This window comes from Rhinichthys klamathensis, unplaced genomic scaffold (assembly GCF_029890125.1).
Source record: "Rhinichthys klamathensis goyatoka isolate OS25496 unplaced genomic scaffold, OSU_Roscu_1.1 h1tg000314l_1, whole genome shotgun sequence".
Classification (NCBI taxonomy): domain Eukaryota; kingdom Metazoa; phylum Chordata; class Actinopteri; order Cypriniformes; family Leuciscidae; genus Rhinichthys; species Rhinichthys klamathensis.
The window spans coordinates 18,085-33,106 of record NW_026606832.1 but is presented as its reverse complement, the minus strand read 5'-3'; positions in this window follow the sequence as shown (position 1 = coordinate 33,106).

Sequence of the window (15,022 nt, the reverse complement as noted above, 5' to 3'; positions counted from 1 at the left end):
GGCGGAAAAATCCCTCCTAAAATAAAAGCAGCTCGACTCCCTCTGTCAGTTTAAACAGGAAAATATGGAAAACAAAACAACGGGCTTTCCCTTCAATTCAATGTACCCAAAGCTCACCCAAAAATGAAAATGATTTACTCACCCTCATGTCGATCCAATCTCGAATGACTATCTTTCATCTGTGGAACACGAAATATGAATTTCTGAAGATCATCCAGGACACTCTTTTGAATTTAATGTAAAAAATAAATGAGGACCGAGGCTGTCAAGCTCCAAAATGACACAAAAAAAGCATAATAAAGGACCAAATAAGTGCTTCATATAACTCACACATTATAATCCAAGTGTTCTGAAGTCATGTGATAGCTTTGTGTGAACAACAGACCAAAGCTGAAGTTGTTTATCATTGAAAATCCTGACATGCGTCTTAGATCATGGCAAATTCAAGTAGTGACGTTTGATACATGAAATAGAATCACAGGGTACCTCACGATACGATACACAATACATGGCTCACGGTATAGCGATAATATCACGATACAGCAATTCTGCGATAATCAATATATTGCTAGACAATCCTATAATGATACATCACGATATCTGTCGAACTATGAAAACAAAATGCCCATGAAAAGGTTAAGTGCAGAGTTTTCCAGAGTTTGGACTTAAACGTGGCTGTGGCATCTATTATTTTACTCACACTGCTGTCTGTCATCCCGTTAAAAACCTCTTTTTCTTAGGCTAGTTAACTTATGTTCACGCTTCCTTCATTCATGTCCTGAGCGCCACCTCGAGGAGCCATGGAGTAGCTAAGCTGGGAGCAGGAAATCCTATTTAGAGCGCCTTATTTTATTAATTAAAATATCGATATTTGGTACCAGAGTATCGATTCTCGTATCGCACGGAGAAGGAGAACGAAATATTGCTCTATAGATATTTTGTCCCACCCCTATACATGAATGAATCATTCTTTTGAGTCAAATTTTTCAACGAATCAGTTGATCTTGTTCACAGAAGTGGTCTGAATGATTCATTCCCGAATTCAACTCACTGTTGATCCAGTCACAGCAGTTAACAGTTCACTGGAAGGGAACATTATTAGTGAATAACAACTTCAATTTCTTCACATAAAGCATATCATATGATGTAAGATGATGTGGAATATACCGCAAGTGTCATATGGACTACTTTTATCATTCTTTTTGCATTTGTTTTCAACCTTGACAGTCTCTGTCCTCACTGACTTTTGTTATATTTAAAAGTGAGTTTTGATCGATCTTTGTGTGAACTATCCCTTTAAGAGTTTCAACTGCTGTTTTCTATCAATTAAATCCTAAAAGCCTAAACAGAATTCAGATGTAAGCTGCATGAAGGTTTGGCTGACAGAGAAAGACAGCTGACACCCGGCTAAAGGGGGGTGAAGTGGACTTATGCCGTGGGTAGAGGAGCAGCGTCTTTTCAAGCTTTAAAGGGGCCACGCTAAGCTCGTTCCAACCCTGTCGTCGTGTGAGAGGGGAATCAATGACGGAGACTCTTACGCTTGCCCATTGAATCCTCGTTTATTTCACTGCTCATTTGTCTGTGCTTAATTGATAGCAGTTAAATCCCTTTCACCATGTTGGCTGCATTGCTGTGGGGCCTATGTGTGCTTACAGGGGCTTTCAGGCCAGACTAAAATACTTCATGAACACTGGGCCTCACAGACTGCAGGCGTTCACGCTGGAGACCCACCAACACAAGACGCAGGACAGACATATGAGGCTGTACACTGCATAGCTTCGAAACACCACTGAAAAATGAGAACAAAAGCTTTTAAACCCAAATTTTGGAAGCACACTTCACAAGAAAACCTTTTCTTGAGTTTTGAATGCCAAAGGAATGTCTGCTTCCAGATTCTCAACAATTAATTTAAAGGCACTTATTTTAGCTTGTGAACATTCCCAAACAAGGTATTCTGCATTTTCAAATGGATACATATGAGTTTCCAGTTCGTTTGAGTTTAATATGAGACCAAATATTCACTATATGGGTTCAAATTTGGACTCCAAGGCAAAAACATGAGCCCGATGACTCAAGCCACTTTTGGTTGTCTTTGCAATTTGGTCTTGTTGAAAAATAACATCTGATCATTTCTCTTTAAATAACAACTTTTCATTTGTGGGAAGCAAGCCATTCTGCAATATTCTCCTGTAGTCAAAATCATTAAATGCCTTTTCACAGTGAAGTACCACCAATCCCAGCAGCTAAAAAGTCTCCCCACACAATGACACTCTTCTTCCATGCTTCACTGTGCTAGAGATGCATTTATTATCATATTTCTCAGCAGATTTTCGAAGACACCACTCTGGAGCATCACCATACAACTTGTGTTTCATTGCGATTCATCACTCCACACACAACTTCCCATTAACTTTTTCTGAAATAGCAATGGCTTTTTAGTGCATTTGAGTGCAAATTTAGCTAATTTCCTGACTATAAGACGATTAAAAAAAGATTTTTTGTGTATGTTTGAAACAGCGTACTAACATACTGCTCTATTTAGTACGTATAGAGTGCACAGTGTGTAAATATTCTGCACACAATATAAAATAACCAGATGACCTACTAGATTTGACAAAATGAACAATTCATCAGATTACGGGGTGGAATACTGTATGCCACAAAGCAAAGTGCTTGACTTGACCGTCCATTTTTAGAGTTATGGATGAACCATAACTAATTTCTCCTGCACTTTTAGCATCTCTTTCTTGGCTAATTATTTGATCAGATTTTTAAATATTTTTTTAAATACATTTATGAAACTTAAACAAAGTATATACATATTATATTTTTTAAAATAGACAAATTTTTGTAATGATTTTAAAGAAAACTGGTTAAAAAAAATACTTAATATCCGAATGCATTACAGAATGCAACTCACTCAATTAAACATGCAACATGATGTGCATAATGCAGCATACAGTGTTTCCAATTTAGCGACTTTGTTGTTAGATTAGCGACTTTTCAGACCCCTTTAGCGACTTTATTTTCCTTCAAAAAAGCCACTAGCGACAAATCTAGTGACTTTTTGCACTGCTGGCTAACATAGCCAGTCGCTATATCATACTATTTTATCACTATATCATACTCCATTGTCTAACAGAAAATTTGCAAATGAGAACGTTTTTTTTTGGACATTCGGCTATTGTATTAAAATACAGTATGGGGTGTAAAACAGGTGTAATGTGCCAACAGTTGGAGCATTGCGTCATCAATCGACATTTAGCCACTTTTTTAGCAGGCTTTAGCTACTTTCCATTGACAGTTGGCAGTTGGCAACACCGTTAGCATACCGTCTGTATGTCAGTATGCATTATACGTTATATACTGTGCCGCATTCAGGAAGTAGTGTGCTAATATTCCAAACATACCCCACATCAACCACTTCTCCAACTCTCACAGGAAGTAACATCAGTGCTGATTATTAGAAAGGCCACTGAATCCAGAAACCAACAACACTGGTGCTGTACACTACAGTTTAGATATTCCATTTCACACACTATTTATGTCTTGGCCATCTAAAAATCCCTCCAATCCTCAATGAATCAGGGAGCAAAATTAAACTTCATGGAACAGATCATGGGAAATGAATGTCTCATTCTAACAGCCAAAATGTCATGTTATATATAACCCAAAGAACAAACAATTATTGTTCTCTAAATGTGGTTCAAATCAAGTATACAGGTTTCCTGCTTTCTTGGCATGTTCAGATTTAGTTATTATGTTGCCTGAACAATCAATGAGTCTAAATGTAGTAAAGAATGAAAGATGCAACTTTTCCAAGAGGGTTTTTCAGTACAAGAGCTACAGTACAGCAGCTGTCAACACACTAATTAAAACACTGTTGCAAAAATATCAGAGATAAATATAAAAAAAAACATAAAAAGATAGATAAACCAGTTCACTAGTCAACCATTGTGACCAACCCCTGCTGTTTTTTCCCCAAATATCCAATGCAGTCTGATTATAAACAGCCATCACAAGCGTCTCAGGGGAAAACAGACTGATATGCTGCAGTGATGATAAAACACAAGACAATTTGACATCACACTCTGTTAGCTGAAAGGGATACTGGGTGGTTTCTGTGGTGGATCCTGCTGTCATTTTAGTGATGGTGTATTATATTATTAAAAATATGCTGCATGTCTTCTGTCCAACAGCAGATACAAACAACACTGTAAATGACAACGAAACTGACAGTCCTGGAGGAACAAGAAACCTTGATTATCAGTATTCTGAATCATCTGTGTGCTACTGCATTTATCTCTTAAATTTATGTATTTAAAGCTGGAAAAAGCAAAGATATTCTGTATTAATCCAATGCAAGCCACTTTAAAGGTTCCCACTTTGTGGAAAGAAGGAGTCTTGCTTGATGAAATGAGTGTACTCCAGGGAAAGCTAGAAGGTTGTACAGTTAACTCCCATGGTGTCATTCGAAACCATACAACCTACTACCTCAGCCTGGATGCACACGTCCACACTGCGGTTCCTCTGGACCTCCGGGAGCAAAAAACATCTTCTGCCCTTTCAGAAAAGGACTTCATCTGTTTTTTAATTTGTTTTGTTTTATATGATATGACGTATTTGCAAATTGTCAACATATTATCCATTTACAGCAGCGGTTCTCAAACCTGGTCCATGATATGATTTGCTCATTCAAAAAATAAATAAATAAACAAGTAAAATTGACAAAAAGCACCAACACTGAATTTATCGACTGATTAATCAACCCAAAACAATACATGGATTGATAGCGTTAAAGGGGTTCTATTATGTCCTTTTACGAAGTATTTTTTTTGGATTTTGTTTTTGGGGTGTACTAGAATATGTTTTCATGCTTGATTGTTAAAAAAATTGTAAAAAATAATAATATTTTTTTTTACATATTTTACATTGTTACAACACCTCTCTCCCCAGTCTGTCTTGAACGCACCGTCTAGGTCCTGTTTCGATGAAGCCCCTCCTTCCGAAATACGAAAAGTGCTGTGATTGGTTGGCCCAGTGTGTCATGATTGGTACCGCGTAGCGAGTGTTTGGGAAATGTCCCGCCCCTAACCATAACTGCGAGTTTTATCTGCTCAGATATAAATATTAAGAATGACAAATTTCAAACTCATTCGAGCCTGATTCAGACCCTGACAATGTTATCGAACTAGAGGATCATGCAGAACAGGGATCGGTAACAAAACCATGGTTAATTTTTATAAGGAGGGGTGAACTGTCTTACAGAAGCGAGAGATTACAAATACAACAGAAAACAAACTGTTCTCCATAAAATGTGCTGCGCACAGATAAACATTGGGGTTATAATGTTCAGGAACAGTTTTTAAAATACATTTTAACCACGCTAAGTTCTGTGATGGTGTATTCACGTCACAGTGTCAGTTCGTCAGCCTTAGGAAGGTCAAATAAATTAGTTTTGGAAATGGAGTGGAAAAAACAGTGTCTCTGTGACATAACGACTACAATGTCTTCTCTAACGCAGCTCAACCAGGCCTCGTCCAGCTTTTTGGGATATTCCGTAGGCGCGGATTATTTAATTGAATAACATTGACACTTTATAAGATCCGGAAAAATTGTGTTGTAGTCCAAACAAGCCATTTGTTGTAGATCTTGAAAAGTGGATTGTGTTAAATAAAATATCTCCCTTTGGAGTGGACTTTGAACTTTGTAACTTTGCATATCTTATTTATGCTCTAACAGCAACATTACACATTAGCTAAAGTGGAAAAAGTGGAAAAGCATAATAGGACCCCTTTAACATTAATGATGTTTCTGTCCTTATGTAGTAAAGCATGCAAGCATACGCAAAATTTTAGTAAACAAAACACAAAACTATATAACACAAAACTTTTAGTTAGTCTGATTCATTTCAATTAAATAATAATAAAAAAGGTAACACTTTAGTTTAGGGTCCAATTCTCAATATTACCTAGTTGCTTATTAGCATGCATATTACTAGGATATTGGCTGTTTATTAGTAATTATAGAGCACATATTAATGCTTTATTCTGCATGACCTTATTCTACATCCCTAATACTAATTCCTACCCAATACCTGAACTTAACAACTACCTTACTAACTACTAATAAGCAGTAATTAGGAGTTTATTATAGTTAGTTAATAGTGAGAATTGTACCCTAATCTAAAGTGTGACCCAAAAAACCAGCAGTCTGACAAAATTATGGATTGGTAAAAGTGAGGCTATTAGAAATAAAATATAAACTAAGTGTAATTTGTGTACTATTAAACCTGGTAGCTGTTTTATGGTAGTTGGGGGTTTCCGAATGTTTTAATGTTGTGGCCTGCAAAAATCTGAGTACCACTGCTTTAGCGAGTTCAAAGAGTGCGCTGAGTTCACCACAGTGACAGAGACCCACAGAATCGAGCTTGGGTTGCCGATAACGCCACAAGATCGGATCTACGGGTTTGTGACAAGTGGTCAAAGCTTCTTATGAAACCCAATCCCGGGTCATACTCATGTTCCCGACTCTTTGTGGATGAGCTATCAGGTGAGATAAACCACAGCAATATTCCCCTGCATGAACAAAACACTGTCATGGAGTTACAGTAAATATAGAAAGTGGGAGAAAGACAAAAACATCATCCACTGACCTGGTTAAGTTTCAGTAGTGGTGGTGTATCCGCATATCTTCTCCTGATTTTAGTGCTGTGAAAAGAAAGAAATCATAACATTAGGAAACATCTTCACAGTTAAGAGTCTATAGCAAATGCATACAGTAATTCAATTCAGCATTGTGTAGAAAACGTAAATTAAATGTAATACAGTTGACCAATTTTGTTTCCATAATATGACATATCTCTGAGTGAAACAGGATATTTACTGAGAAAAAAGATAGGGAGGGACTTTATTTTATCCATCAGGAATTGATTGAAAAGTGGTTTCTACAGTACAGGTTGTTGTAGGAGAGGAGATGAAAAATAAGAGGGCTTGATGATGTCATCTAAAAAAAGGAAAGTTATTTCAGAGGCAGAGCAAATTATTACATTTTGATGAATGATTACAAAGACAAACTGTTCACTGGTAAATTAAATACAATAACGCCAGGAACAAGCATTATGAAACTATATTAGGATGGTACAATCTGACAAATATCTAACACAAAGGTACCTAAATAAACCGTAAAATAATGTTTCACCCATCATATTTTCACTTTAATCACAGTGAATGATTAGATGGCTACACAAACACTCTGGCTTGAAAATATTGAAAAGTTTGGTAGAAAACAGCTTGTTCAAACACATCCCTGCCAGAGAACGCCATGCGTGACTGTCTGCGAGATCAGGGTGAGCTTAGACAAGAACACGGTGGTTTTAAAAGACATCACACAAGCTGGTGGTAAAAGAGAGCATTTCATAATCAGCTGCTGTCCTCTGACCGCCTCACCTGCTTGCTGATGTTCATTGGATGTAAACCCTCAACTCACGGTACACTCGAGCCATGCCAAAGTGGGCGGCGGGCCGGCGGCCCATTCATTCGCAGAATCATGACTTTTTTTGGAGTTTCGGAAACAGTTTGAGCACCATTTTTACTCCACCTTAAACAACCTTTGAGATTCAAAATTAACAAAAGGGAGCTAAATCAGAAAGTCTGCGGAGTCCGCCATTTTCTCAGCAAGGAAAAGACGAGAGGAAAAAAAAGAGAAAGAACTCTCACAGCATCGCTTTCCAAGTTTCTCCCTTTCTGTCCTGGCACCTTCACAAAACCTTCACCAGCGGGTCACATGATGCTGCTCGAGCCCAGAAGCATTCAGCTGATGTCGAGTAGACATCTTTTGTCTAAAATAAAACCTTTCGCCGAGCATTCCACGAAAAAATACCTTCCTGGGGGGCTGAAAAGGGGTGGAGCTGGGAGTCATGGCAACCTTTACCTGGCACGATGCCCATTGTAAGAACAGGAGGGCATAGAAATCAGCTGAATTCAAACAATGATGCCAAGGCACTCTGAAGATAAGAGAAGAGGAAACGTCTCAATATTTTAACGATGCTTTTCGAGTAATTCTTGAACGAAGCTGCACTGGAATGCAGCGAAGAGTGAATTCGCTTGCAGACGGTAGTTGAGAAAAAAACGCCCCATCGGACTACGTGTCTCCTGTTGCCTGTGAATGGAGTGACTCAGTGAAGCTTTATTTCAAATACACAGACAGCGATTCATCATCCATCCGTGAGTCATAATTGTAGTTGCATGATGTAGTTTCCCACTAGGGCTTTATAAAGTGTGATAGCAGACTACGGGGCAGATATGTGGGCGTTTCCTGCATCTTGTTAAAGCCGCGCACATGAGATCACAGATGACCTCTGTCTCTCAACAGCCTCAGAGTTGAGGTGAGTGCAAGAGGAAGTAACTATAGTTAACAGAGGAACTTAACTATAATTTCACTACAGAGTAAGGTCTGGATACCAGGGTTTGAATTGAATTAAGAATGCCTCAAATTCATGAATTTCAATTGAGGTAGGATGCAGGATGCACAACTGCAATTTGAATTAAAATGAATGAAAATTTTAAGAAATTAATTTAACTAATTTGTAACTAGAAAAGCAGATTTTGTCAAGACAAACAAAAAAGTTAAATGTTAGCTTGACAAAGCCTTGTTTTAAAGTTTTAAAAGTTGTGAAGTTTAAAGGTTTATAGACCTTACAAGCAGAAAGAACAATAGACTATGTAGACCATGAAAGAAAACTTCCTTTGCCAGAATCCGTTGCCTGCGCTGAATTTCGTGAATTTCGAACTGTGAATGCAATGATATTCAGACATTTTGTGTGGCTTAAGTGTCAGAATATTGTATGGGACCACTTTAAGATTCACCATAAAAGTCAAGAGCTCTAGATTAGAAAGCTGACCTGTTGGAACTAATTCGGTTTAAGGCCAAGTCACAGCTCTTTTGAATCTTTTTATTATTATTTTTTGGACACCCAAGAGAGGCGTCTCACTGAACTGAACACAAAATATGTCATGACACCCTGATCTCTCTGTCCAGAGCAGCAACAGACCAAAATGAATATTCCCACACAAAAATACACACAACCCTGAGTTTATAATACTTATAATACTAGATTAACGTTTGGATTTGATCACCCTGAACTCATCCACCCTGGTTCCTGGATGGATGAATTTCTCAACACACTCTGACAGCAGAAAAACAGTCAGCAGATCTGCATCAAACCACAAGAGATGCTCTGTTCAAGTTGATGCATGCGAGCATATATTGGTGTGGCCCTGTGCACACAAAAACAATGAAGTGGGAAAAGATGATTTCTAAATCTAGTCCTTGTCTGCAAATTGAAACTCAATTTATAAAATAAGTTAAAGGCAGAATGTACTCTTTCTATATAAAACGACTTGCAGTTCAGTCAGTGCCACAATTAAATGACAGGTTTATAATTGAACAAAACTGTGCTACATCATCACCTAAATCACAATTGCGAACCACTTTCAGCAAATTACCAATGCAAGCTTGATCTCTTAAACAAACCTCTGTCCAAATCTTCTATGGTGATCAACATGCAGAGGACATCTGTGAATACAAGATGTTTGAGCTTCCTCATACTAAACTACAGGGAGAATCTGTATCATAAACTATGTAATACAACGTTAAGTCTGTTTGTGTGTGTGTGTGTGTGTTTCCTAATGGTGCACAGCGGGCTGATATATTCCCTGAAGATGCAGGCCTGTGAGGATAAACTATTTTCACGTCACTCTGGACCAGCAGGACCAATAAATTCTGCCACAGGGTGTGAGACGCTCCCCTCATCCTGAGTCAGACAGTCACACCACAGCACTCAAACACAGCCTGCATTCAACAGGGGAAGGAATTGAATTTATGCAGCGAAACGCATGTTCTCCTCACATCATTTAGCCAGGCTGTGTCAGCTCCATGCATGATTGAAAAACACGCATGAGGTAGGCGGGTCTGTCGCATATCATTTGGAGGCTCTTCCAGCTGGCTGATTGTGGCAGTACCGTGGTAGAGTGATACCATGATACTGAGGAATTTTTGTATTTATGTCCTAATGTATTTACACGATGCTCTAAAGTACGACAGTAACACTTAACAATTTGATAACATTAGTTAATGCATCATGATTTTTACAGCATTCATCCAGGCTTATGTTAATTCTTAGATTTGTGTTGGTTCATTACATTGTTAATTTGTGTTTGTTCATAACACATTGACTATTTTAATTTATACTTAAAAACTTAAAATCTATTAGCATATTTAGATATTAACATTAAGATTAATAAATGCTGTAAATGTGTAGTTTATTGTTAGTTCATGATACCAAATGCATTAAAAATGTCATAAAATTGAACTTTATTATAAAGCATTACTGGTATATCAAAGATTGACATGGATTCTACAAAAAAAACCCCATGGTATTACCATGGTACATATTTAAAATACCAATGTCAAAATGGATGGTGACCACAGCTGCTCCTGGTTCCCATCTACTTTTATTATTTGGAAACGCAGCTCGGACATTCTGTTAAATGTCTCCTTTTGTGTTCTACAGAAGAAAGAAAGTCATACGGCTTCGGAACGATATTACTAACCCTAACAACATTAGGTTTAGTATTGACAGAATTATAATTTTGGGTGAATTATACAATATAAACAGTTTATCCATCTCATCACCTCACAGAAGGGCAATTTCATATCCGGAGAAGCAGGACGCTGAGGTCAAAGATCAACTGAGACTGGCAAAAAAAAAAAAAAACAGAGCCGAGAGAGGTTTTCCCGCAAGACAGGTCAAACCACTGAAAACCAGACAGGGGGGGAAATCAGACAGACGTCGCAGTAATGTGAAACAGTCGTAATGCGGTCCCTTCAGCGGGACGAACCAACTGCATGCGCTACTCACAGGGGTGAAAGAACCAGATGGCTGCGGAAAATCAACACTTGGTGCTCTTCTTCTTAATGGCAATTATTCATCGACTCTATAAACAATGTCAGTGAAGGTGACGGAATAGTCTGGCTTTAATCTTCCACGTATGATATGAGAAACCAGAACAGCGTTCGTCTGCACTGCAGAACCCTCCTCAAACCACTGACCTCCCCATATTTGTGAACAGAGTCATTCCTACCAAAAGTAAAATGTCAAACTTTATTTCGACATGTCTTATTAATCTGCACTACAAAATTGCACCGACTATAAACTCAAGGGGTAGATAGTCAACAAACAGAAAGTTTGTTTAAAAGCCAAGAAGACATGTGGCGGCTCTTCATCGGAACTGTTCTCATGCCACAAAAGGAGCCGCTGCACATGTTAATACAGACATACACTCTAAACAAAATATTTTTCAAAGTTGTTATTGGAGTATTACAGGAAAATACTATTTCACTCTTTCTACATCAAAATTTCATGTTTAATTCAATGTGTTACTTGCTTGCTTATTTGAAACAATTTGCACTCAGAAATTGCTGGTAAATTTCACAAATAATTACAAAGGAAAAACAACACCAGTTTTATTTCAGTGTATATGTGCACAAAAGTTGCATTGGAGTTTTAAAATGAAGTAACGTGACAGAACAAAAAGTGATATGCATATGCAAACAGATTTGTGTAAATGTAATGAAATGCAACTGCAGGCTGATTAAACAAACACAATAAACAGATCTGCTACTCTCAATGCAGTTAGTCGTTTGCTTTAACCCTCAGGAGATTGAGCCAACTACAAAAATAACAAAGTTGAAGGCACAAATAGGTTTTGTGCAGTGAGATTTGAGGTATCCCAGTGCAGAGAGGCCAATGCCTTCTGCTTTCCCTTAAATGCTTGCAGAGTTTGCCAGGCAACGAGCCAAGAAAATGACTTTGTTCGACCCAACTGCCAATCAGTTCGGCTGGGTGGGTCTGTATTAAACGGCGACACCTTTTCTGCGAGCCTTATTGGCCGCAGCTGCCTCCTGTGGGCGGAGACAGGTTGGGAAACAAGGCTGTTGACGGGGAAAAGGAAAGCAGAGCTGGTGCAGAGCACACTGACAGCCAATGGGAGCAGAGCAACCTAACGCATAGAAAAAAAAACAGTTAAAGGCATTGATTAAACTAAAGCTCATTTCATGAATTTATTTATGGGTGCAGGCTTAAACTTTAATCAATAATCTTAATTTAAAGTCTTTACACAGAATAAGAAATCACAACTGTTGCATGTTGCTAGGCAGCTTTTATAACCGTCGGATAGGTCATCCAATCACAACGCAAACTCTAATTTGCTGATTTGCGAAATAAAGATCATACGAAATGCATCAGAAAGTTTTCCCACTCCCCTCTGAATGGCAATTCATCACCTTAAATCTACAAGTGAGATGCAGCAGTAGACTACCTCATTTTGAGAGGAACTTATGCTAATCCTTAAACTGAGCTCTCTATTAAATTATGATCAATAACAAAATCTTAGTCTCAGAGCAGTTCAGGAACCTTAAGAGGGCTTTTAATTAAATGACGTAATGCGTGAAGAGAGCACATTGATTACCGAAACCCCTCTAACCGTGAGCGACAAGCATACATAGATCTCGTTTACCATTACAAAGAATCAATCAATACATTGAGACTTATGAATATTAAACTTTGGCAGGGTAAAAAGTATTCCAGATGTGACAATGCAGGAGCCGATCAATAAAAATGACATTAAATAAGACTTGAGAAAGCAGCTTGTTAATTGCCCAAGACCATTAAAATGAATTTAAATGACTTCAGGCTTAATTAGTCTTGCTTACTCTCAGGACCGCCAGGTAACGAGCCAAGGGGAAAAAATGAATCTCAGCATAGCTCATCAACTCTTCTGAAACTCACCGGACTGGACACAAATAGGATTTCATGTTCATTATAACTACAGAGATGGAGATTTTTACACAAAGGAGGCTGTCAGACTGATTTCGGCTTATCAGACACGTCCAGAGAACAACTTTTCCTTAAGTATGAGAATTGTAAGGTATTTAATTATTCTGGTTCAGATTCTGACTTCAATTAAAAGTTCAGTTTCTTAACGAACAACAATACTTGTTGAACATGTATTTTAATCTCTTTCTATTATCAAAGTACCATTAATTGTGGCAAATGTAATCTGAATGTGTATTTCTAATTATACATTCTCATATGAGCAACCAGTCACTACAAGTCATAAAGTCAACAGGAATTGCAGATTGCAATCCATTTTACTTTTGCATTGTGATGCATTTGAACAAAAATGAAACAGAATTGAATTTCTATAACAATTGCAATGCTTAAAAAGCTAGTTGGCTTTTGGTTAACATTATCCAATAGACTGCAAGTCCTAAGTAGCGTCAGCAAAAAAGGAAAGAGGTTTAAGAGAAAGAGCAAGTAATGAAGAACATGAATAGGGGCCATTTGGATTTCATGTTGACTTTAAGCACAACACACTATAAAAGTTATTGGTTCATTTCGAGTTGGGCATGATGAAAGTATACGTGAATAAATCAAGAACCGCTCTGACGGAATCAGTGAGTGAGTCATTGAAGTGATTCAAACCTTTAACTCATAATCAGCAGTGCGGAAAACACATTCTTGAGTATATTAGTAGAGTGTAACAGAACACAATGTCCTGAAAATCATTCAGTTGCAGTATATTTTTTATTTCCATCCCTTCTATATCAAGAATGCACTTGAATCTTCTGAACAAACGAGGCATTCTATATATTCGATCTAGAAAAAATCATGACAAAATGATTGCTTATGGCTAAATGTTTCCAGCTTCATAATGTGACAGCGTTGGGGAATTAGACTGTTGTTTTAACCTGCCTTTCTGCTTCCTGTCTTTTCGGGGAGCGTTCGTTCTGATTTCTCCCTTAGTCTGGCTTTTGTTGTCTTAGAAAATACACTGCAGACATGGACAGAAGACCTCAGACACCGCTCAAATGTGTTCAAGCTTTTAGAAAAAATTACACATTTAAAATACACATTTAAGACTCATTTGAGGCAATCATCTACAATTACAGAGGCCGGCAAAAAGCTCGTCTTTACAATCAAGTGGAATATATTAAATTCCATGCAAAATCTAAAATCACCATGAAAAGGATGTTTTATTGAGTCCTGCTCTTTGACATCTTTAACATCATCTCAGGCTTTCACAAACCAAGAGAATAAAGCTATAGGTCTAGACGTTTAGCTGCAGCCTGACAAACAAACTTAACTGGGTGAAATTTATACAATTGTATGGACTGCAGTGCAATATAGACACACGCACACACTGTCTGTCCTGTTCTTAAGCTAATTTTTCTGCAGCCATGATAAAAAGCGTTAAGCATGAAAATCACGGCATTTTATGCTGCCTGATCCATTGCTGATTCAGCAGAACGCTGGAAGGGCACAGCAGGAATGATATGGAAAGGCATAATTATGATTCACCCCTGCACAGTGCAGGAAATTGCTGAACCAAAATTGTTTTGCATTTTTGTGCAACAAAAACCAACACCTCTGACTGAACAAAGACAGTGAGACTGAGTGCTCATTTGCATACAAAGAGTAAACTGATTTCTTTAATAATAACAGAATTTGCAAACATGACACTCTGAACGGTGTGATTATTGATTATTAGACTGACAGGGCATTGAAAATCATAAAAAAAAAGCCCTATGAAGGTGAGAGAAGCTTGTGTATAGGAATTCTCAGTGGCACTTTCAAAGAGTCAATGGGATGGTCATCAAAACAAGCCAATCAGCATCATCTCTTTAATTAGCAACCTTTCTACATGAAAATTGTTTATTTAAACTTCTTTATTGCAATTTTATGCACAAAAAGGGCATCAAATATGACTTTCTTTCTTCCAAAGAACATAAAGAAAATATTTTGCAATATTCAGTGAAGTAAACGGGGTCTGTCAAGTTCAAAACAATAGATTTGTGTGAGGAGCGGACTGAAATGTTAAAGCTTTATTTGGTGAAACTCCTCCCTCCTTGCATACTTGCACAGATATGAGTCAAAATCTGCTAAGGGGTAATTAAATGT